Source organism: Condylura cristata, unplaced genomic scaffold (assembly GCF_000260355.1).
Source record: "Condylura cristata isolate star-nosed mole 26May11 unplaced genomic scaffold, ConCri1.0 scaffold00019, whole genome shotgun sequence".
NCBI classification, from domain to species: Eukaryota; Metazoa; Chordata; class Mammalia; order Eulipotyphla; family Talpidae; genus Condylura; species Condylura cristata.
This window is the reverse complement of record NW_004567120.1, coordinates 19,475,189-19,500,030: the sequence shown is the minus strand read 5'-3', so window position 1 is coordinate 19,500,030 and position 24,842 is coordinate 19,475,189. Positions and strand designations below refer to the sequence as shown.

At 39.8% G+C, this 24,842-nt stretch overlaps 1 protein-coding gene across 2 annotated transcripts in view; it reads right to left on the bottom strand.

The window, feature by feature from the left end:
* Positions 1-24,842, bottom strand: part of ZCCHC16 (zinc finger, CCHC domain containing 16) — a 267,162-nt gene that overhangs the window by 56,238 nt on the left and 186,082 nt on the right. The window contains exon 1 of one of the 2 annotated variants that reach the window (XM_012727187.1): positions 16,243-16,270. The exons of the other annotated variant lie outside the window; for it this stretch is intronic. The gene's annotated coding sequence lies outside the window, so the exon portion shown is untranslated. Of the gene's footprint in view, positions 1-16,242; positions 16,271-24,842 lie in introns of those variants that run through there. 2 annotated transcript variants of the gene reach the window in all.

Below are 24,842 nucleotides of genomic sequence, written 5' to 3'. Positions count from 1 at the left end.
CTCGGTCTCTGGGAGATCAGAATGAGTTTGCACATATATTTACACACACACACACACACACACACACACACACACACACACACACACACACACACACACACACTCCAAATACTGGTAGCATACAATTCACTGCAATGCTCATGAAAGTTGGCTTAGAAAATTGAGCTCTCATAGAGCAATGTTTGTTTCTTATTAGTCATCTAAATCTAGAAATGCTGCCTTTATCCAGCTGATTCACAGAAGAGTCTTCCAGGTCACTAGAGCTGATTTTCGAAAGTGTCAAAAAATAAATAGCCCCTTTTGCCCGTAAACTCAAAAGCTTTGAGAAGATTTCTGAGTTTATCTAGTCCAAATCCTTTATATTATCTTGCACAAGGTTATCAAAACCTTGGCACTATTGACATTTTAGATGAAATCATTCTTCGTTGAGGGGAAAAGGCTCTCTTGTGCATTGTAGAATCTTTATTTAGCAGTGTCTCTAACTTCTACCCACTAGATGCCAGTAGTGTCTCTCCCTGCTGGATACGACAACCAAAATGTCTGTAAATATTGCTAAGTCCATCCAGGATGAAGGACAGACTCCCTCTGTTGAGAACCAATGATCTCTAAATTCTTCATTTTATGAATGTGGAACCTGAATTTGGTTTCAAAGCTCACATGTGGCTACATAGGGATCACTAAAGAAAATGGCACTGCCACCAGCTATTCTGTTGCCCAAGCTAGATATGGGGGCGTTATCCTTGATATCTTTCTCCCTCCCCATACACTTCCACCATCCTTTCAACGTCATTTTCTAAATTCCTTTCAAATTTACTTTCTCTCCACTGATACAGACACTCACCTAGACCAAGCCACCGATTTCTTCCACTTGGGTCATTACAACAGCCTGCCAACTGTAATCCAGTCTGTAATCTTGCTCCCTCCGATCTATTATTCACATGATTGCCAGTATAGTTTTATTAGGCTGTCAGGAAAGTGATTCATTTTTTTTTTTACTTGCAAAACAAAAAAATGTGTTATGACTTTTCCTACAACCTAATACATTTTAAAAACGTATTCTTGTTACTCTAACTTAAAACTCTTCAGTGGCTTCCCATTGTCGTCATAAGAGTGATTTAAACCACTTTCTATTCCACTGAGCTACTTGGATTTGCACAAATATACCATATTCTCTATAATTTTCAGTCTTGTTTTGAATTTTTGGGTTAGATGCTAGAGTGAATTACTGGGCCACATGGTAGGTCCCATTTAAATCTTTTGAGGCATCACCAAACTTCTTTCCATAGGAGTGGGCCAGTCTGCATTCCCACCAACAGTGTAGGAGAGTTCCTTTTCTTCACATCCTGGCCAGCACTTGTTTTTGATAAGGGCCACTTTTACAGATGTGAAGTGCTATTTCATTGTGGCCTGGATTTGCATTTCCCTGGTAATAAATGAAACTTGTACTTCCATGTTCATGACAGAACTATTTACAATACTAAACTATGGAAATAACCTAAGTAACTAAAAGCAGATGAATGGACCCAGATGTTGTATGTGTACATAATGGAATATTACTCAGTGATCAAAAAAGATAAATCCGCACTATTCATGGCAACATGCTGTGTTAGGGCCCAGGGGTGCTGAGACCCCAAGGTTGACATCTACACAGAAAAGAATTCAGACGGGAGTCAGTATAGGCGAGTTAGAAATGAAGTTTCACTGAAGGTGGTACACACTGGAGAGTAAGTACTGGCAGATTTCAAGGAAATTCCCACCTTTAGGTCTTAAGGCTGCTGCTATAAACAGCAGTTTACTGTCTGAGGGGCAGCAGCGGCAGCTCACAAAATCCTGGAAGGGTTTTGACCACTTTTATTTAACAATTTACAGATTGGTATGAGATTTGATCAATTTTGTGCATCAAAATCACAAGAGCTCCCAATCTCTCTAGAGAAGAAAGTTTTATTATAACTAGTGACAACTGTGTCACTAGTCTGATGTAAACTAATAAGGTTTGAATCACTTTGTTCTGGAATGTGAAAGATGCCTGAGGTGGGATCCAATATCTTAAATAGCACCGATATTGTATGCCAATGTTATCACAATAAAAAAGAACTTTTAGTCTATCATGCACACTGTGACTTCTACATAGAATTCTTTACCCCCATTATTTCTGTCAGGCTTCAATTCCTGACTTAGCCTAGGCTCATGTCCAGGTTAAGCGACCCACCTGTGTGGGCAACTAGCACCCTGTAAATCCCTTCATTACCCTGCATTTTAATTGCTGTTCCTTGTGAGTTTCTTCCTCTGGAATGTGACCTCCAAGATAGCATAGGCTGTGTATTGGTCACCACAATATCCCACTACCTGGCACATAGCAGAATGCAACAATCAGTGAAGAAATTAGATTTGAGTTTGTGGGGTTTGTTTTCCCATACAACATCCTGCCTTCTTTTAAAATCACACACAAAAAAGATTGTACCTCCATAAAGGCATCTAAAAGAAGAGTTTTTTTTTTTTCCTTCCTGATGACTAGCGCCATCATTAAGTACACAATTCTGCTTTCATGTAATTATAACTTTAGGGACCTGAGGACAGGTATATTATTTGTCTTGGTACTCAAAGGTCCCAAACAGCTAAAGTTCTTTTACTCTTGGGCTTTTTAGTGATCACTTTCCACGTATGTGTCATTTCTAGCAGCTATCAGCATGGCTGACACTGGTAACCTAGCATAGGAGTGGGGGAAGACCCATGTTCTGCTCCCTTTCTACTTTGCCATGGAAATGGCCAATTTTATTATAAATACTTACAGAATCAAACTATGTTGGCATAGAGTGACAATGTGTTACAGAGCAGGATGAGGGGTATGGTACTCTGGGCACCCCAAATCTACCCACTATAAATAGGTTCTGTCATCTGCCACATCAAGACAAGACATAACTCTAGTGTGTAGGAACTTTAATACAATAATATAGAATGGAGAGAAGGGAAAGGAATATAACTCAAGTAGTTAAACACCCCCAAGTCACCCATCCCCCAGTGGGTAAGTGCCAACCCCCATAGAGTTGACCAAGAGCAGGACCACTAAGGCCCAAAAGCTTGTCACAAATCTAAGGCACCTTTTGGGAGGGACCCATATGAACATCTGGATGGAAAAGAACAAAATCCAAACCCAAGTCAAGATAAAGGCTGTCATTGTCTATCCACATGGTCTCTCATCCATATGTTTTTTCAAGTGTTTCTTCCTTCCATGTTCCCAAGTCCCTGAAACAAGTCCAAGGTCGAGGAGCCAGCTTAGCCTTTTCACATATTTCTCTCCTCCATGTGCTCCTCCAGGCCCTCTTCTTAGTCTCTTTCCTTCCTCTCCCAGTCTTTAGCTTTTCCTCCTTGTGCGCGCTCTCTCTCCCCCTTGGAGGGGCAGGGAAACTTGACCCTTCCCTTATCCCTGCAGATTATCCTGTGACAAACTGAGGGGCTTTCATCCCATGAAAAGTATGTAAAGTATGAGTGTAAGCATATATAGCAGCTATTTGAACCTTAATAGCACTTTGTACAGTTTCCTGGCTTTTCATCTGTGCTCCACATGGGCTAAAATGGGATTGTTTAATAATCTCTATTACCCCACCAGCTGGAAAACTACCCCATTGTCTGTTAGAGTCACAATGGGCCTCTCAAGAGTCCATTTCAGGGTTGACCAAAACTGCCTGGAACTATAATAGATTGGTCCCCAAAGAAAGTGGAGTTCCAGGTTCCCTGCTCCACACATGGAAGGATGGGGACGAAAGGGAGAAGCTGGAGAGAGACTGAGAAAAGGAAGATGTAAGAAAGCAAGGAGTGACCTAGAGGAGGCCTATGGAGCAGAGAGATATGTGAAGAAGCCAAATATGTTTCTCAGCCTTGGACTGGTACCAGGCATTGCCAGGTAATGGAACACTTGATACAGATATGGGTGAGAGTCCCAGGGGTAGCTTAACAATGGCAGACTTTATCTTTACTTGTACAGATTTTGCTCTTTTCCTTCCAGACTTGTCTGGCTCCATCTTCCCCTTTACTGTGGGTCCCCCCAGATGTGCCTTAGACTTGTGGCAAACTCTCAGGCCTCAGTGGCCGGCTTTGGGCCAATCCTGTTTGGTTGGTCATTTACCCACAAAGGTATGGGTACCTGGGTATTTTTCATGAAAACTATTTTATTCTTTTCTTTCTCTTCCTTTCATGCACACTAGTTGTATTAAGCCTTACAACCAAGATGAAAAAATATATAAAATGAATAACATAAAAAATATATTTTAAAAGTTAAAAAAATAAAAGTACAATGCATGAGTATTTTTTTGTCTTGATATAATGAATGGCAGAACCCACTTGGAGTGGGAAGTTCAGAAGCTGGGGTACCCTTCTTGCCTTGTATCTGAACTAGATCTCTAGTCTTATCCATTTGACACACTGAGTCTTCAAACCAAGGAAGAAATACGTATTTTTATTCTGTTCCTATCAAGAAAGAACACAGGGGGAAAAAATAGGTATTATTTGTGAATGCTGCAAATGCAAACAGATTTGAAGTTTGCACAAGTTTATGGAGTGTGGATACAAAAAGAGGGAGGGCTGCCTTCAAAAGAAGAATTTGGCAGACAGGGGAGCATGAAGAATGTGTGTCAGACAGCCTGGGAAGGCAGCCTAGCATATTGATGAAATAAGCCACTGAATAAACAGATACTTAACTCCAGAGAGCAGAACAGTTGTCCGGATGGAGAAGCTTAATTACATGAGCACACATCCTGCTATAAACTCTGGGATCACACTTCATCTTTCCCCAGAGGCAGTGCGGGGCAGAAGGCAACCCATGCGCTGCTCGGCGCTTGCAAGAGCAACTGCCAGTGCATGTACCTGAGTGCGATGTGTGCAGGATGTATCAGTTTTGTGTACAATGATATGTTTTCTGAATATTCTATTTTCAGGGTACTGTCACATTCATGATTTTCCATTTCAGGAATAAAACAAGACACGAAAGTAAGTGACTTACTCAAGATCCCACCGCCAGGGAAGAACAGAGATGAACTCAAATTCAGGTCTGCTGATGTTCAGCTTTCCTTTCAGCTTTCCATTCAATTACATTGTCTCAACTGTCAATAACTTCACTGACCAAATGAGTGAGGCCTCTGATTCTACCAAAAAGGTGAAAATACCTGTAGATTGCTGTACATGCTAATTTAAAGCAGAATTAATGTTTCTAGGAGCGCATCAGGGGTAAAGGAAGAGAGTCTTTAATTCAGTAGATGCTTTGCACCTGAGGAGACAAAAGCTTCCTGAAAACTAGAAGAACACAGCCATACTACTGACTAGAATAAAAAGAGACATCTGCCTTGGATAAGCAGCAGAGTAGGATCTTAACTTGGTTTTAGCTGACTGGATGGAGATAACCATGGCAGAGAATAGACTGGAACAAGGCCTTTTCCCAAGTCAAATGAAACTGGAATTATTCCCTATGTGGGGGTGGTTTGTATCTTCCTACTATTCTACAGATATTACAAAGTTACACAGGGGTTACAGGGAAAGTTCCAGTACCTTAGACCAGAGAATTAAACCTGTGATACTGGCATTTAAGTCAGAATTCATGTTTGGGAATAGGTGCTGTTGAGAAGGGTGGGTGGGGTGGTGGTGTTGTCCAAACCACAGAATGACATATGCAATGGCCTACTGGATCTCACTGCAATTACAGTCTTGGTTTGGGGAAACCAACAAGAGAGAAATCCAAGGCACTCACAATTACTTTTGGGGAGGAGCTCAAAACCTCTGCTAAGATTAACTCTACAGTTATTGGAGCAAGTAGACTTTGATTATCCACGTTCTTCCTGTTCCACTTAGTTCAGCACACAACACTGTGCTGAAATAACAAATATTCACAATTCTATAATGGTTAACTACAGCAAAATCACTTATTAGTCAGAATGGATTTTCATCCCCATCCTACCTCACTTGCGTCCCTGAAAAATGTCACCCAACAGTGCCCCTGAGTCCCCATCTAGTTGAGTGTCTTATGGTGGTCACTTACCAAATGTCCTGCTTTTGGGTCAGTCTTCAAGCTGCTGAACTAAACGGATTGTTTTTAGTATGGAGAGTGCATCATATTTATGTCAATGGTGCTGAAGGTTAATGGTGCTACAGTTAATAAGCTTTTGTTTAAAAAAAAACAGCAGCAAAAACAGGAGCATCTGAAATTAAAGGGCATTTTCATAAAGTAAAACTGAACAGAGAACCAGTGTCTATTTTTGCAGTGAAGCTAGGGAACAAATAATGTCTTTTACTTGTTTATCTTCTCAATGGTTATACTTTGGATGAAAAAGTCAGATGCTTACTTCTTACTCACCCCACTTTGACATAAGCGTGAATAAAGGGGTCCCTACATCTGCAGTGAATTGCATGCTATTGTGGACTCCTGGAGATTACAATAAGCAGGAAGTTTGTTTGTTTTTTTTTTTTAACAGGTGACTCCATCACTTCCCTCTAACCCTTTATTTAAAAGCCCTCCTAATATTTAATAGGAAGAAATTATGATGTATCTCTTGGTTTCCCTGCAGCTGGGAAGGATCACAGAACCTTAAAGAGCTGGTCCATTTCCAAGTCATGATAACTGGCATCAAATAGGTCTTTGCTGCCCATCTTCAAAACTTCCACTGACTTCCTAATGTTTCCATAACAGTCTATTTCAGAACTTACTACTTTTTTTAAAAAAAAAAAAAAGATTTATTTATTTATTTGTACAGAATTGGGGTACAGGCCAGAGATGCGGAAGGTGAGAGGATTCACCAGAGACAGTGGGGAGCAGAACAGGCAGATCGATGAAGTACACTGCTGAGGGGAGCAGCGGGCGGGTCAGGAGAGGTCTGCCATGCCATGTGGTCACCTCCGGGGCAGGCAGGGATCAAACTCATGCGAAAGTGGCTTTAGCTTCTCAGTGCATTGCTTTAACCCGCTGCGCCACCAGGGAGGGCCTGAACTTACTACTCTTTAAGTGTGAAACTCACTTCTCCTACCTCCAGCCTTTCCAGAACAACTTTCTCTCTTCTTTGGGAATAGAAAAAGGGGAATTAAATCTTGATATAAGAGAGAGGTAACTGCATGCTGCTTTGCCATGCACTCTTGGGAAAGATACACCTCAGGTCTTGGGACAGTATTTCTGCATGTGAGAATCAAAGGATCTGAGTTATGACGGGATGATTAACCATCTCGGTGTGTCTGGTACCACAGGAGTGTCCTGGGAAATGGACTTTTAGTGATGAAGCCAGGCAGTCCTGGAAGAACCAAAATGGTTGGATAACCTAGATGTCTGTAAGGGACTGAAAGAGCCTACTGAGGAAAGAGCAGTAAAGGTAATAGAATACAACACACGCTGCTATGAAGCTTACCCAAGATTATCCCAAGAAGTTTCACATGCTTACCTGTTGTCTCATTTCTTACCATTCCTGTCCTTGCTCATTCTACTCCAGCCACACTGAACTTACTTCTGTTTCTCAGCACCTTAAGTTTGGTACATGCCGGTACTATACTTCCTGCCTTAAAACACTCTCTGTATCTTCACGTAGCCCTTCTTATCTTTCAGGTGTTGAAACAGTACCAAATCAAAGAGACCTCTGCTAATCATTCCTTGCAAAGTGAACCTCTTCTATTTTTGTCCACTCTCTTTCAAGTTGTCTTTTAATTTTTTCATAGTGCTTTAAACTACTGCAATAATCTTATCCAGATGTTTGTTTATTGTGTCTTTGCCCCACTAGATGAAAACTCTTTGACAGCAGGAACCAAGACTTTCTTGTTCACTGTACTATCACAAGCACCTAGAACAGTAGCAAGAGATCAACATCTATCTATCCATTGAGTGAAAATTCAAGAGCTTGTATAGTGCATGATTCAAGTCCTTGGTGGGACATTATAGAAGTACCAGCTAATAGATATGCCCTAAAAATAGAGTTATCATACAAGTACCTTCTTTGAGGGTCATTCATACAAGTGGGATTTAAATATGTACATGTCCTGCAAATATCTCTGAAACTTTTATAGTATATAGATACAGATGATTAAAAGAAAATCTATAGAAATTTTAGACTGTATATATTATATGGCTGTTAAAGATAGAAATAGAAGAGAGGAAAATTAGCTTCCTTGGGAGTAAATAGTTCTGTAAAAAAGGCTAGTCCTTCAGTCAACATTTGTGGTTTTCATGAAGGAGAATTAAGGATAGAACCCACTGGTACCAGATATTTTAATGAATAAAAAAAAAAAAAAGCATCCATGTCAGGGACTTAACAGGGATCTTAAACACATTCACAAGGCCAGAACTCATATTTTAGAAGAAATTCCAAACTTCTCTCCAATCGTTCAAACTTATCAGAGGTAGAGTGCATCAGGGTTGGGTGATAGTGGTGGGAAAAAATGGAAGGCACTGTGAAGTTGCCAGTAGAAATCTCTTGGACCGACCTCCCAAGACAAAGCTACCCATTCAGAATCATATATAGCCCAGAATACTCAGATACTCAACCTTAAAATAAAAAGGCAAAATTATAAATTTGTATTTTGAACTTTTTACAAACAAATCAATAAGTAAGTGTAAAAAGTTATCACCATGCATAATATAGGGGAAGAAAGCAGGGAATAGTTCAAAACAGAGACCCTAGGGACAAGAATAGGAGCCAAGAGACTGTTAGTTGATCTTCTAAAACTGAACTGAAACAGTTGCTAAGTGTATGTGTATGTCTGTGTGTGTTAGAATATACCACGAGTACTTGTTCCAATTTAAATAGCAACTTATCTGGGGTAGAATTTTGTCCCTAGAGAAAGAAACAGCTTATGCAATTAGAAAATTAAACTCTCAAGCAAATTTGGAATGTGTATATATGTGTGTTATAAATATTTTCTGTTTTTATTATGTGCTGGCTAACATAACTAGATTTAGAATAAATATTTTCTCCCTTTGTTTTTGTCGTTGTTTCACCTCTGGAACATAGTGCATACTCTGCCACCCTACATCATAAATAATTTCAGGGACATTAAAATAAGACATACTATTATGAATTGGGTTTTGTAACTATCTTAAATGACTCAATGTGCCTGTCAGGCTTAATGAAATGCTTCCTCTCCACTGTTTTTTTATAAGCATAAGAGAAATGGAATGAGGGAACTCACTGAACATAATATGTTTGAACACGAAGCTAAAGACAAATATTGAAATGAATTTAGCTAAGGAAATCAAAGAATAGGAGACATACATATATAGTAATATATACTATAGTAGTATGAGACCAGAGGAGGAGGGGGGAAAGTTTGAAAACTTGTTAAGTGAATATAAATAAGAGTCAAAGTAAACTGGCATTTTATGCTTTGAAAGAATTCCCCCTAGGACAGTTCTGATCTAGATACTTTGTAAGCAATAAAAACATGGCTGCCTGAAGTCAACACTATCTTACTGGTTTCTAAATTTTTTTGTTATATTTTAAAAATCTTTTTTAAAATGTACTCACCTGTGAATCTTTACACTATGATTTGTGTCTTGGTAATGGATTCATAAATGGAGTTTAGCACTTGAGACAGGGAAAGAGTATTCAGCCTGGAGCATGAGAATGAAGCTGTGGTAACAATCCACAACTTCACTTACAAAGACAGGGGTAGTCTGAAAAGACTTGGCAGTGGGTAAGGAATTGCAAATATGAAAGATAGAATGAAATTCAGAAAGTGAGACTTTAAAGGGACTCAATGTATATAATTCACATGGAAAAAGGACTAAGAAAATGGTATGGTACTATGACATCTCAGAAAATAGCTTCAGAGAACCCCAAAATAAGCTTCATTAAAGAGCTAGGATTTCAGTGCCTGTCCTAATGGCCAGCCACTTTTATCCAAGAAAGAACCATGAAAAGCACCAATTAAGTAAAAAAAAAAAAAAAAAAAAAGACATGATTTTTTTTTAGACTTATCAATAGAGAGATGAAAGAACAAGGAATGTAAGAGCCATTAGGAATAGAAATCACTTCCCCCTCCTTTCTCACTAGAGATATTTGAGCCAGGGAAAAGGAAAACAAAAAAAATGAAAATATACCTTGCATTAGCTTGATTTTTGTATTAAGTAAGAAAGTCTTAATGTTCAAAATGAAGCTATCCTAGTAATAGAAAGTACCTGGAACGTTGTACACTCTTCCCAGAAGTCATTATGGGGCAGGAAATGTAGCAGATTTTAATAAAATAAGGAGCTAATAAGTAAAGCTATTTTCTATTCAGACATCTTCAAGTCTTGGTTACTATTTACTAATTAACTGGTGGTAGAATGCAATATCAGACATGTCTGATATTTAACTAACATATATTGCTCTGTATTTGATATATATTGTGGCTTTACTATTTTATTATGTTTGTTTGCCTCTCCACCCTCACAGCAATGATGTACCAATTGCCCTTCTAGGAATTCATCTCTCTTCGATTCTCATTCAGTATGTTTGGATGGGGTTGATTCCACCCCCTAAATCCAAAGATGGGCACTAATTAGTCTAAATGAGTAAAAAATTTCATCCCTCTGACCAAAGTGATTAGCTTAAGAATGAACACTTGACTTAATCAATGGTAATTATGGACAGTGAATAGGACTAGTGCAGAAATTAATGGAAGAAATTCTGTCTTCCTCTTACTTAGTGTAGGGAAGGTGAGGGGTCTGGAATTTCAGCCACCATCTTCCTACCATGAGGTGCCAAAGGTAACCACTGCCATGCATCCATCATGTGCAACATCAGGATAAAGTCAGTACTGAAGAAATCAGAGTAGAAAGGTTTAGGGAGGCTGGGTTTGAGCTGGTGGATCCTTGTGCTTACCTGTGGAATTTACATCAAATGATCTCCCTGTGCATATGCTGTTATCATATAAATTACTGAATTGGGTAGTCAGTCCCTTAAAACAGAGTTCTAATAGCTAAATTAGTTCTATTTTGGCTTCCTTCCACAAAATTGGTCAGTTGATGTTAACCATTTTTTATCTGCATTATAAATGTGTTTAGTGAACTCACAGTAGTTTGGATGACTCCGTGGAAACCCATTTCAAGAAAGACGAAGAAAAATTTCAAACACAAGACCCATGTCCAAGGCATATGAATAGCATTGTTATTATAAACAAAGATCAAACGAGCTTGTCCTGTGTTAGGTCCCTGAACAAGAGGATCAGATCATATGTAAATGTTTGTATGAGAGGCTTTCTAGTGGCTGTAGTTTGAATACCTGCAGTTTGGTTTATGTCAGTGTTCAAAAGTCCTATAGCATCTTTGTCCTGTGTTATAAGAACCCTAATTTGCACATGGTAAACTGAGATACAAAGGAAGAATGATTATCCCATAGAATTAGTAGCAAAGCATCAAAGCCAATTATGTCAGCAGCTTGTATGCTGATATAAAACCTCAGCGTTGTTGTCTAATTGCATATAATGTACATGCATATATATAGATGGGTTACTAGGTAAAGTGTCAGTGTAGCATGCTTGATGTGATATACATGCTACCTTTGAAAACAGTTGGCTGTTGGTTTGAAGAAAGTACAGATGATGTTAAGCACATGGTTATAATCTTATATATACACCCACGAAGTAGGCATCAGTTACTTCCACTTATCCAATAATGTCTTTTCTAGTTTATTATCTCTTCATTTTGGCTTGATTACCCATCTGAGGTCCAGAAGTGGCCAACTGATCCACAATCAACCAATTAAATGACAATATCCTTCTGGCAAAAGTGATGGACATGGGAATATGCTGATAGCCAAACCAGAATCAGAAAATTCTGGGATACTTGTGAGAATTATTGGAGACAAGGAGCTTTTTTGTTGGGGTGGTGGTGGTGGTTACTAGGCTAGTAGAGTGTACATATGGAGATGTTGAAGGTCTTTATCACTTTGTTGGGAACAGCTTCTTGTACAAAAGAACATTGTGCTAAGAGAGATTCTTTCTAAGGCTAGCATTTGAATTCTTTCTGCAGTCTTCTGAAACTTTTTGGAGACATGAACTGACAAATTCCTGTCTTGTTTAAAATTGTTGGAACTGTGCTTTCTATCACCAAGAGAGCCTTGACTAATGCAGACTTTCATTTCTCTCATAGCCAGGCATGGCATATTGCAGATAGGAGCTATCTAAAAAAAGCCTCCTTTTCTGAAACTGTTCACATACTAATAATTTCTAGTAAAAGGATAGTGGTCATATTTTGGATTGAGATGAACATCTGAATCAGAAGTTACCAGTCCATAAAGCTATGCTCAGATAATCATTTGGACCCAGAAGCTGAATGAATTAAGTATAAGGTTCTATCAAGCTGGGAAACTGTTAATGGCATGGCAAACTAAAGTCACTTACAAACCATGGTTATGAGAAAGCACAGACAACATTGTAACAGTGAAACTGATTATTTCTCTTGAACACACTGGAATTCTGGAAAAGACTGATTCCTAAGGCTGCACCCTCATATCTTTGTCACCATAAAATGGTGATAAATGAAAAGGGGAGACCTGTAACAGTGTAATCCACACGAAAAGGGAAGGTTCCATGGTCCCTGCCCCACCTATTGAAGGGCTGAGCTGAGCAATCAAGAAACTAAAAAAGACTTGGAAGAAAAGGCTAGGGGAGACCTGGAGGAAGCAATAGAGCAAGAGACATGAAGTAGAAGCTGTACTCCTTTCTCAGCCCAGGACTAGGGGACATGGAAGGAGACAGTGCAGACAGAAACATGGGTGAGAGGCTCATGGAGAGGCAGACATTGGCAGCTTTTACCTTGGCTTAGGTCTTGACTTGGGTCTTTTCCTCCCAGACTTGCCTGGCCCCTTCTGCCCCTTTCCAATGGTGCCCAGCAGATTGTGCCTTAGACTTATGACAAGCTATTAGGTCTCAGCAGTTGTGCTTTGTGCCAACCCTGTTTTGCTGGGCATTTACCCGTGAGGAAATGGGTAATTGGGTATTTTGTGGGGAAACCATTTTAACTATATTCTTTATTGCACAATAAGTGTATTAAAGTTCTTTTCTAATGAAGGTCTTCACTAAGTATGTTTGTCTTTATGTGGCAGATGGCAGAACCCATTTAGAGTAGGCAGGTTGGGATCTTAAGGGCTTCTCTTTCTGACTGTAACAACAAGAGTAAATGGGGAACGCTTATCTGTAAACAGAAACTGTAAAATAAGCATACACAGAGTTTTGACCATGGAGCGCAAAGAAAATTAAGATGCAGTTGCCTGATGGCTTTCTACATATATTTCATTCTTACCAAAGTGCTGTACACCTCCACATTCATCTAATAAAATTTCCTTTGTGACTTAAGCTCAACTCAGCGGGCTTCTATTCTTTATCGGCCATTGACAGTGTCACCCACAGATCCAAGCACTAGTCCAGAGGAAGAAGAAAATTCACTACAAAACCTACATGGTCTAGAAGAAATACAGCTAATATATAAGACTAGATTATACTGAAAGCGAATTTTGAACATAAAGGCCTCAATTCCTTGACCCATAATTTGGAGTCTGAAATCTGTGGACTGGTTTCCTTGCACAAAAGAGCTAAAGAAGATCTCCTCCACAGTGTTTATAACAATGTTTAAATTATCATTGCAATTACTTTCTGTGTACATTTCAAGAACACTCCGCATATCAATAAATGAATAGTGTGTGTAATCAGAAGGCTACTGTGGTAACCTCAAAATCTAGAGCCAGTTCTCATTTGATGGGCATGGTTCCCAGCTAGCTAAATGGCTTAAAGGATTAAGTCTGAGAGGTAAGGGAAAACATGGTTTTCATTGACCTATGTTAGGTAAATTTGAACAGTCTGAAAATGAATGCCTTAAATGTGATATTATTCTGTTCTTGGTCTGTTCTCTAGCAGTACAGAATAAACAGGCCAAAATGATCCCAGGGAGAATAAAAGACCCAGAGATGACTGGCAGGATGGGACCATGTGGCCAAAGCCAGCAAACACCTTCTATGGTACACGGGTTCAAGGTAATGTTCCAGAATACCAGACAAGTACCCATCTTTAGGATGATGCTGTCCCAGTGCAGAGAAAATTGAACATAACGAAGTCTGACCTTGTCCACTGTCCCACAGAAATTCACTTCTGAAATGGCCACAGGGTAAGAGATGTTTGGAAATAATGAGAGCTTTTAGGCTATATAAATTCCTCAGAAACTCAATTTGTGAAGTTAAGATGGTGGCTTAGAATTAAAAAAAAAAAAATTAGGGATGGAGGCTCACAAGACCAGAAACTAGAGGTTAGGGTAGAATTAACATAGTCACTTTACAAGCTATAGAGTTTACAAATCCGGGGCCTCTATCAGATGTTATAGAAAGTATTCGGAAATACAGACCAGATATAGGGGGATGAAGATATAGGGCCATGGTAGAGTCCCACCCCTGCAAATGAAACTAGTCAGACCCCAGAAGTAATTACTGTAACAATAGATAACACCTCCACAAAAGAGTGAACCCCTCCCCCGGAAGAACACTATCAGGACAATTTCTGCAGTTCTTTCTGCCCACTTGTCTCTATAAGAGCCTACTCCCTTCTCTTCTTCTAATGAACCTAGCCATTTTGGATATAACCAAATGTTTCAAGTCACCCCTGGGGAAGGGCGAACACTGGTAAAACTTTTATCAGTGGTAACCCATGGACCCCACCCACTAAGCCCAACACCTCAACACCATATCACTTAGAAATGACCTGAATGAAATGTATGACTCTTGTAATAGAATAGTTTCTAGTCTTTCTCTTTGACTCCAGAGCTTAGAGGGAAAAAACTGAAGTCAAAACAACAGACTCCTTTCACTCTCTTAGACTCTATCAGTTGCTTTCATCCTCTCCCTTTCTTTTTTTCCTAACTCAAAATGAGGGGAAGGAGGAGTAGAGAGAAAGAATGAGGAGAGGTAGGAAGGAGAGAACAAATGCCCCAGGTATTGGTAGTATAATTTTGAAGTCTTTAATTCTAGTCATTTGGGTACAGAGTTGTTTTCCCTTTCTCACCACTGCTTCCTCCCTCCTTTCCCTTTGTTCTATCCTTGCTGAACCTCATTTCTGGACTTAGAGGAGGATGCTTTTATTTTTGTATGATTAAAATGAACTTGTTATTAAAAATGCCTACTCTATCAAGGTTACATAAGAAATTCATACTACTCCAGAGCATTGTTAATGCAACCTAGAAGCAGAAAAGGGAGAAGTGAATATTTCCTTCCATTGTTAGAAAAATAAAACAACCTGATTATCCTCCCAGCTGAAAAAAAAAAAATGGCACCAACCAGTTCTCAGAGACAACAGCAGAAGCATCAGCTCCAAGCAGCACTGATGTGAAATAAAGCCCGTGCAGCACTTCCTCAGGGTTAATTATACATGTTAGTCATAAGTGTTCACATTTGTAGTTCTGGACAAGCTGCTCTTGATAACTACCCATCCCAAAGGGTCGACCTCAAAAGAGAATTTAGCACCAGAATCTCAGACCCTATTAACTTTGTAAAGTGCTTTCACATTTATTATTTCACTTTTGCTCTAATACCAATCTGGATTTGTGACTGGAACTTAAAAAAAAAAAAAAAGCAGGCCATTTTCTAGCTAGAAGTCACAGAGTAAAATGCTACTTTATTCAAGATATCAGGTTACCTCAGCAGGAAAAAGGAAAGTTTCCCTCTTTAAAAGCCCTAAACAGCTTCATTTGTAATTTGGAGAGACAGAAAGATTCTCACTTTGATCAGTGAATGAAAACAACTCTTTAAATACTGAACACAAGTTGAACAAACAGGTATGGAAACCAAATTTATAAGGTCCTGTTTCTGTTTATCAAAAACATGGCACTATATTAGGTGGCAGCATATAAAAGTTTTACAAATAACAACACACTTACCTTCATAACAACCGAAAGAGGGGCACTCGGTACTCTTATATGGCCACCGCCATTTTGCTGTTAAGAAGCATAAGGCAAAGAGCATCTATGCAAAGAGCCGTTTAGCACCCAGCGAGCAGGTTGGAAAGCCTGGTTTCAGGTCGGCAGCCTGACGCAGTTTGTGTTCCAAACTCTAACGCTGTGCTACTGTTACAGGGCCACCCCAAAGGGAAACGGGATGCCCTGTGTGCGAGTCCCTACCTGCTCACTTAAAAAACTCAGAGCAAGACCCAAGGGCAGGCACACTTAGTTAATAAAAGGTCCACTTTCAAGGGGAATGAGAAGGAGGTGCAACAGACAGTAAGAGTGAGATAGAGAGAGATGAATTGAATAATCCGTCCTACCAGTAACGCAGTCTGAGCTGGGGCCCGGAACGCACGCTGAAGGCAGGTGAAGCCAAGGTCCCTCCAGGCCCACAGGTGTTGAGCTTTATACCAAGCACGGCTGCCTAACTCCTCCCTCCTTTAGGACGTCAGGAGTTACGGCAGGCTCATACATGATAGGGGCTGTAGCCCTGGGCCCTTGGGATCTCCATGGTGTGGAGGTGGGGGTGGAGTCCACTAAAACATCAGTGGGTGGAGTTCATGCAAGACATACTGTTCCCCCAACACTGCCTCCCTATGCAATTGCATCCCCTTGGGAGCCTAAAGGACAATGAGTTCTCAAACAATTCTGCCTTCAGCAGAAAGAAAGCTTCTGGAAAGAAAGCTGGTAGCAAAGCCATGCGTCTTACTCTATTGCCCTGTCTATAAGATAAAACTGCCAGCCCAAGAGAAGCATGAAACTTTTGGGGCACAGGGGAAACTTACACCACCTTTTGTGAGTGCCTCTGAGGCTGGACAGGTGAACAAATGAACATCAGACAAATTAGTAGGTGAAAAGACCCAAATTTAATATGTGTTTTGGCAAGTTTATATGGTTGGAAATTCTAGGGTAATGTGGAGCAGATCAGGGATATTTATCATGTGTTAAGAAACCTGGAGGTCAAGGAGAGTGGTGGGGTGAGACGTCACATGACAAGAAAAGGGTGACTTCTTTTACTTTCACAGTGAAAAGACGAGGTTTTCAGATAGGGAGAACATGTTCACTGATAAACACCCACCTGAATAACATCCCCAGGCCACATTCTTCTACATCTCAAAAAGGGGAAGCAGTGATTGCTTTTTCGATTAGGAAACATTTGAGAGACAAGGTTAGAACTACTCTCACTCTATGGCCTTCACTGCTCCTAACTTAAAAATCTGCATTCTTTAAGTCATGGTAACATTTTCTGAGGCTCACAGGGTCTCAATTACTTTCAGTTCTCCACACCAAATTGACACTTATTAGAAAAGGCCTATGCTGGGCATTTGAGAAAAGTTTATCCTAGCCTTTTGGAAAGATAAATCCATAAAACAAATTTCACAGTTGCCCATGTGTGCTTTGAAGTAGGTAACCAAAGCAACACAAATGACTTTAGCTTCCATCCAAGACACTGTCATTTATTCTCTTAAATGGTGAATTAACCAAAACACAGCCAAAACACTTGCCCTCTCTTTCCTGGACATCTACTCCCTAGTACACCAAACCGCTACTTGATTAGCCAATCACTTTCTTTGCTTAACAACAATAACAAAAATCAGAAGAGCGAATTTATTTCTAAAGACTGGAAGCTTCATCTGTAACTGATTAAGGTACTTGATGAATCTTAAAAGAGGACAGGCATCCTTGGAGTTAGGGAGAAGTAATAGCCACATAGAACAGAGTCACACTCCCCTGGGTTGGGGAGGAATCACAAATTGATATTAGAAACTGTTATGCATTTCTTATAGTTCAAATAATACATAAAAGATTATACTAACTGTAATTTCCATTTTTAAATAGTCACGTAGTATTTAAGCACATGGATCCTGGAGTCACCATTCTGTGTTAAAATCTAGACACTCTACATTCCCATCAGTAGTGTAAGAGGGTTCCTTCTTCTTCATGTCCTGACCACCAGCACTTGGTCAGGCAACTTGTTTCTCTGGTCTTTTTGATATGGGTCATTCTCAACAATGTGAGGTGGTATGTCTTTTGTGATTTTGATCCACATTTTGATTGCATTGGTACACACACACACACACACACACGCACACACACACATCTCCATAAGAGGAAGTGGGAGGAGGGAAGAGTTACCAGGAACTGGTGATGGACTATGAAGTCTTTGGTGGTGGGAGAACTACAGCGACTACTCCAAAGGGGGGAGAAATCATATATTGTCCAAAATGAACTAAAAACAGGAAAAAATCTAATCCATTTGATTAATCTCAATGTTGCGGTCTGTGTGTTGCTCATCTGCGTTACCTTGAGCAAGTTGCTCAACAACCTTATGCCTTACTTTCCCCATTTTTAACTGACAATAATAATAATAATAGGATTTTAGCCAGGGTTAAACAAAGAAATATGTCTAAAATGCCATATTTTAAAATATCTGTCAGTAATAAGCATTATATGTATTTGCTATTCCTTACATTAATAGCATCACTAAAAAACAGCAAAGGGAGACTTTGTCTTTCTCATATGTCCTAACTCTTCACTATACTATTTATTCAGTACAATGACTTCATTTAACTTCTAGTTGCCTTTCATCTTTTGTTCCTTGGTTTCTGTCCATGATCAAACAGAAAAAAGGCAAAGACACATAAACAGTCAGATTTCTGCACATGCGCAGACAGCATTTTGCCATATGGGACCTACTTTAAGACATAGTCTCTAGGAAGGAACACAGCACATTCAAATGCTGGGTCTGTCTGAGAAGTGGAAAAGTACCATTTTCTGATGGCAACAATCCAGTCACTCTAGACATAAGTCACCACCAGGGTAGATACTTCTATACGACCTGTTCTTTCTCTATCTTTTGGTTGTGCACTCGTTTGTTTGAGGATTTTTGATTTTTGTCTTATAGAAAAAAGACAAAAGGAGAATAGAGGAATAGCATGGGGCTACCTAACTACTATGAACCACTAAAAACACAAACTAAATTTATCCCTTTAGCAAATATTAACAATATGAGTAGAGTCATTATATTACATATTAAGGAGAAAGGAGGAGAAGCCCTAACTGCTGAAGGAATTGATCAGGCATGAACCTAGAACAATCCTAGCACCTGAACTAATTGTGGGACCATGACCAATAACAAATGGAGCATTGAAACAAAAACATAATTAAAAAACTCTGGTTAATATCAGTGAGTGAGATATACACAAAAGTGTTCCTAGGTGATGATTGTTTACACCCACTCTGTCAGAGTACGTTTAGAATGCAGGAAAATTAAAGCTTGATTAAAAATCGAGGTTGCAAACATGTTCTGGTTCCTATCTCTGGTTTATATAAAATATGTGGGTTATAATTTAATTTATGGGACCATATGTGTCAAGGTGTAGCCTGTAAAATCACCTTATTCTACAGGTACAATTAGGGGGCAAATAATCTTGGGTCCCAAAACTGTAGACTCAGAAGCTATAGACTCATGGCAGTAACTATAGGCACAGTTTGCTCTTTGCTAGGGAGTTGTCACAAAGCCCCACAGCTGGTTAGCAGCAAACTTGGGAGCTAGATGGGCCTTGTGACCCCCCCCCACACACACACCTCCACTAGATTGGAAATATCTCCATGGAGGTCAGATTCTGTGATTTTATTTGGTGGTTTATGAGCCATTTAATTATAGAACACTGAATCGTGCTTTTATTTCTGCCTTAATAGTCTAATCTAAAGACGCTTTCAGGTGAAAGGGATAGAAGGTCGTGGAGTTCCTGTTTCCCAGTTGACCTCAGCTATACATCTGCTCAGCATTTTTCCTTAACTGTATCTAGCTCCATCAGGATGCTGTGGTCTACTGTTTTCCAAACATGGACATTGAAATAATTGGAGCATAGGTGCAATTTGACTTCTGCACTCTATCTTTTCTTATCTCTGCTAGGCTAAACTTTTTCATCTTTTCAAGGCTCAGATTAAGTTGCCTGTTCCCGGTAAAGAGTAAATTGACCATACTGAAGAGAAAATGTTATCTCTTACCTCTTTCAACTCTTATAGCATATATCTTTGCTATTTGTTTAAGTTACCATATGCCTTAACGATGGTGGTCATAGGGGTAGTTGTGTTAGCCAAAATTTGTTGTTTCTCTATGCTAGCAACTTTTCGTATGGTATATCACTCTCCACCCTCCACCCTATGTACTGGTTTCTTGTTATGTCTATTTGAAGATAAGAAAATAGACTCACTGTGTTTAGGTAACTTGAACATGGTCATGAAGCTAGTGACCATGAATTCAAAGAGCTTTTTCTCTGTCTCTAGGCACTTAGCCACCATTTCATGGTTTCTCAGTCCATAGACAACAGGTATCAGAATCACCCCAATATAGTTTGCTGTGTTTCATCTTAAATATTCTGAAGGACAACCTCTGAGAAGGAAGTCTGGGAACCTAAATGCATTCAAGTCCTTTGGAGGATCAAATAAATACTGAAGGTTGTGAGAATTAATTCACTAAAACTCTGCTGGTGACATTAAAATCAACCCTTGAAAGCTGACCCTAGATATGAAGCATCCAGAGTGGAAGGTTAAGAATGGGAGATTGGGAGGGCTCAGTAGACTGTGGTGGACTAGGGGAGCTTTGTTTGTGAGAGAGCAGTGGTAATCACACCTGAGGGGAGAAAGCCTATACTGTCAAAATATTAACAAGGATGTAAAACAATGGTTCTTCATTAAGTTAAAAAAAAAACTATGAAATTAAAAATGAAGCTCATAGGACCTAAATATATATAACCTCTTATTCCCGAATGTCTAAAGAAACCCTGAAGGTGCAATTTCCAAGCCAAAGTCAAAAGGAAATGTATACACTTGTAATTACTGATTTTCCCATCCTTGGGAGCCTGGTCTGCAAACTGTACCACAGCTACAAACAGACAGGAGGATAGAGTGAAGAGGACTAACACCCAACACAGTGGCTAAGGCAAAAGACTTGACTGAGACATTGTGAGACAGTTTTAGACCCTCAGGGTGGTAAAACCAGCAAGTAGTGAACTTGCTTTGTGGCAAGAGAATCCACGAGCAAGAGTCTTTCAGCACAGACAGGCTGGGCATCTGCCCTTCTCCACAGATATAGACAACACTTTACAGCAAGATGTACATAGGTTTTGGCCTTTGTTTCTAGAAATTTTATATAGAAAAGTATATTGGTAATAACACCCTTGAGTTTATACAAGTTTGTATGCTCATAGAGCTCCTTGCTATTCATTATTCCTTGCTGGCCCTCTCTATATGACCCTTATAAGATTTTACATCCTGTGCCTCCAGCTGAGAGTTTAAAGGCACTGTTTCTCTACTCTTTCATTGGGATTGTCTAATAATTCCCGTGGCTACAGAGAAGCTGCAAATATAAAGGTGGTGTTTTTATTCTCTGACTCCCTCCATTAAGCCATAAAGAGTGCCATGGCCATTCCATTAAAAAACAGAGCATCACAATGTTGTGACCTTTCTGTCGTCATAAGAGGAATGGCAATCCTTCCTAAATGTCCTTCCCTCTTCAATGCCTTCCCACTGCCTACCAGGTAGAAGGGTGCTTAGAGTGTTGAAGACAGCTGTGGGCTGATGCATGCTGGGCTAGAGAAGGTATGCACTGTATGATTACAAACCCAAGAACTGTACCTCTGGCCACATCTTTGGCTAGGAAATTGTTTGAATATAATATATTTTTTCAAGTACAAACATACAAAATGTTTATTATAGATTATTTAGAAAATTGAGAAAAAAGCACAAGAAAATTTTACCAAGCTCCTAACATTTAAATAAAACATTGTCAACATTTTTTAAAATACAATCAGTCTTTTTCTCTGTATAAGTGTATATATATGACACAAATACACTATTTAAATAAAATAATAGTTTACACATTGTTTAAGATGTTATTTTATGTCATATCAATCATTTATCATGTATACCTTTCCTCTTTCATTAAATGTCCTTAAAAGTGTATGATGTTGGAAATTTTAATAAAGTAGTTAAATTAAATTTTTCTTTCTTTTACAAAAATTCCAATGACTGCCATGTTTGGGTGTAATGTTTCAGACAGTAAAATAAGCAAAGAAAGGCCAGAATCAGAGGCCAAGTGGGATTGGTGGGACTTTGGCCAACATCTTACTAGAGGTCAATTGGATAATCTGTCCACATACCTGTGCAAATCATCAGGAGGAAATGGGAAACAGCATTGGGGAGGGGGAAGGGTCAAGAGAAATGGGAAGAGATAAGCTGATTTCCAAATGCTAGTATGTGGGCTGAGACGAACACACAGAGAGGTCCAGATTAGTTGAAGGCCCAGCATAAGTAGAGCCAGTCAGGGCTCAATACTTCGAAGGTGCCATGTCAGCAAGAGGGCAGCAGAGATCTGAGTACATAAACAAGTCTGGGAATGGGACTCAAGCAGACGTTCACAGCTGGGCAGAGCAGGAGGACAGAGCACAGGAGTGCAGGATCTGGGCCAAGAAACCGATCACTACAACAGTGTGACAACCAGCCCTTGGAGAGTTTCTGTCAAGATGTGAGCAGTCTTGATGAGGGCAAATAAAGAGTTTGGTATGAACTCTACATAGTCCAGGGATTGCACTCAAGGGATCTGTAGTCCAGCGTGCTCTCAGAGTTCTAACATTGAGCCCCAAACAAGTTCTACGTACTGACTGAAGGCAGAAGGACTCAGTCATTGTGGGGCCCATCAATAATTCGCTAGCCAGCAGGGGACATGAGGGAAGAGTAGGTGGCTGGGCTGAGGAAGATGCTGTAAGTCCTCACATAGTAACTTTCCCCAGAGTCATATGAAAATGGAAAATGCATTATTTTTTAGTTGGTAATGCTTTTGTACAGTTCAAATCACAGAAAACCTTGGTAAAAGAGGTAGATATTAGGGTGGGGGAGGTAGGGTTGATGAAGTGTTTGAATATAGACTGAGGAGTTAAGTAATATGGGGTATAATGGGATTTGCTTTTACTGCACACAAAAAGCTAATTTTTAAAAAAGATTTACTTATTTATGCACACAGAGCTGGGATACAGGCCAGAGGTGCAGGGGCGGTGAGAGGATTCACCGGAGACAGAGTGGGGAGTAGAACAGGCAGATTTTCTGAAGTACACTGCTGAGGGGAGCCACAGGCGTGTCAGGAGAGGTCTGCCGCACCATGTGGGTCACCTCCGGGGCAGGGATTGATCTCGTGCTGAAGTGGCTTTAGCTTCTTAGTGCTGTGCTTTTAGCCCACTGTGCCACCAGGGAAAGTTCACAAAAAGCTAAATTTTAAGCCTGATATATGGCACATGTCCAGTCAACATGTGCTTAGATGATGAAAAACTGGTTAAGGCCAGCACTGGGCTAGTCACAATGGGAGCATATGAAGAAAGAATGTGTTACTGTGCCCTACGTGTTTATGTTGCTTTGAAGAAAAATGAAACCATTAAAGAAGAAAAGATACACTTTCCTAGTACACAGGAGTAAAGCACGAGAGCCAGTGAATATGTAAGAATTCAGAGAAATTAGAGGTCATTTTTGGCTAAAAGTACTGAAGGAGTTTTCCAGGTGGAGGGAAAATGAAAGACTAGAAGAGGTTTATTTACAAAACATTAGCAAAGAACAATGTGCCTCTCATCCCCAAGTCTCCTACCCTGTATGGTCATGCTTTCACCACCACATTTCCTTAAGCTAGACTGTAGTGATAACCAATTCATCCATCTTGAAGAAAATTCCTCAATACGCTAGCTCCTGAGATGCTTCATGTTGAAAGATATTCACAGTCAGAGTTAGGAAATGCTGCAAGTTCTTTGTGAAAATTCATGGTGTATATTAGTATATGAATTCTCTGGAAAATTCTTGCAATAAGTAAATCAGGTCAAGCTTCATTTAGCCAGCATTTCTCAAAACAACTTGACTATGAAAACTACTTCAAACTCATTCTTCTGATCATGCCAGTGCAGAACAGGACATGCTATGAAATACAATGTGGCAGAAGGAGAACCAATTTAATTCCCTGTCCAAATCTTTAAAAATGAAAGAGAAAACAGGGTGATGGTCTGGTCTCAGGAGTTAAGCACCAACTACTGTCACTAAAGAGAAAAATGGAAAAGAAACAGACACAACACATTTTAAATAATGAATTGTCTGCAGTCATGGTTGGAAAACACTGTCTAAGCCACGACCCATTTCTAATTCTTTTAGCTCTGCCTCAGATGCATGACATTTGAGCTTGTTAGCAGGTTTGATGAACAAATAACCATTTCAGCTGCGGGGTGAGGCAAGGCAGACATGAAAGTACATTTTTTAAAATTGGAACCCTTTGCTACTAAAACAACCTCTTTCTCTCGTTCCTTCTCCATCACTTGTGCATTCTCTGGGATTTCAGTCTTGGTTCTTATCATTGGTCTTGAAAAACAGAGATATATCTAGAGTTTCTCTTGCTTCCTAAAAGAGTAGCTCAGCTATAGCTGTGGAGGAAATCGTGTTCAGAGATGGAAGCTTCCTGGAGGAACTGCCTCCTTGAAGATGTGCAAACAGAAAATAATTAGATTCAACACAGTCACAAAGTAGAAACTGTACTTTCTGATATGAAAAGTCACTCTTCTATCCCTCCAGGTCTCAGATTAGATTGCTGATGCTCGAATTTCCTTGCCTGTTAAAATTTTGTAAGGAGGCTTGGAATATACCCAAACCTATGTTCCCCTCAGAACCAATACAATCAGAATCTAATGGAGGTAGATCCCAGACATCTTGCTTACAGGCCTCAAAATGATTCTAAAATTCATACAGAGTAGACAATGGCTGGATAGGATATTTGAACCCTTTATTAAAATTGCTGATCCTAGGGCCATCCCTGGTGGTGCAACAGGTTAAAGTGCGGCACTAAGTAGTGATTTGCAGCCACTGCAGCCTGAGTTTGATTCCCGGCCAC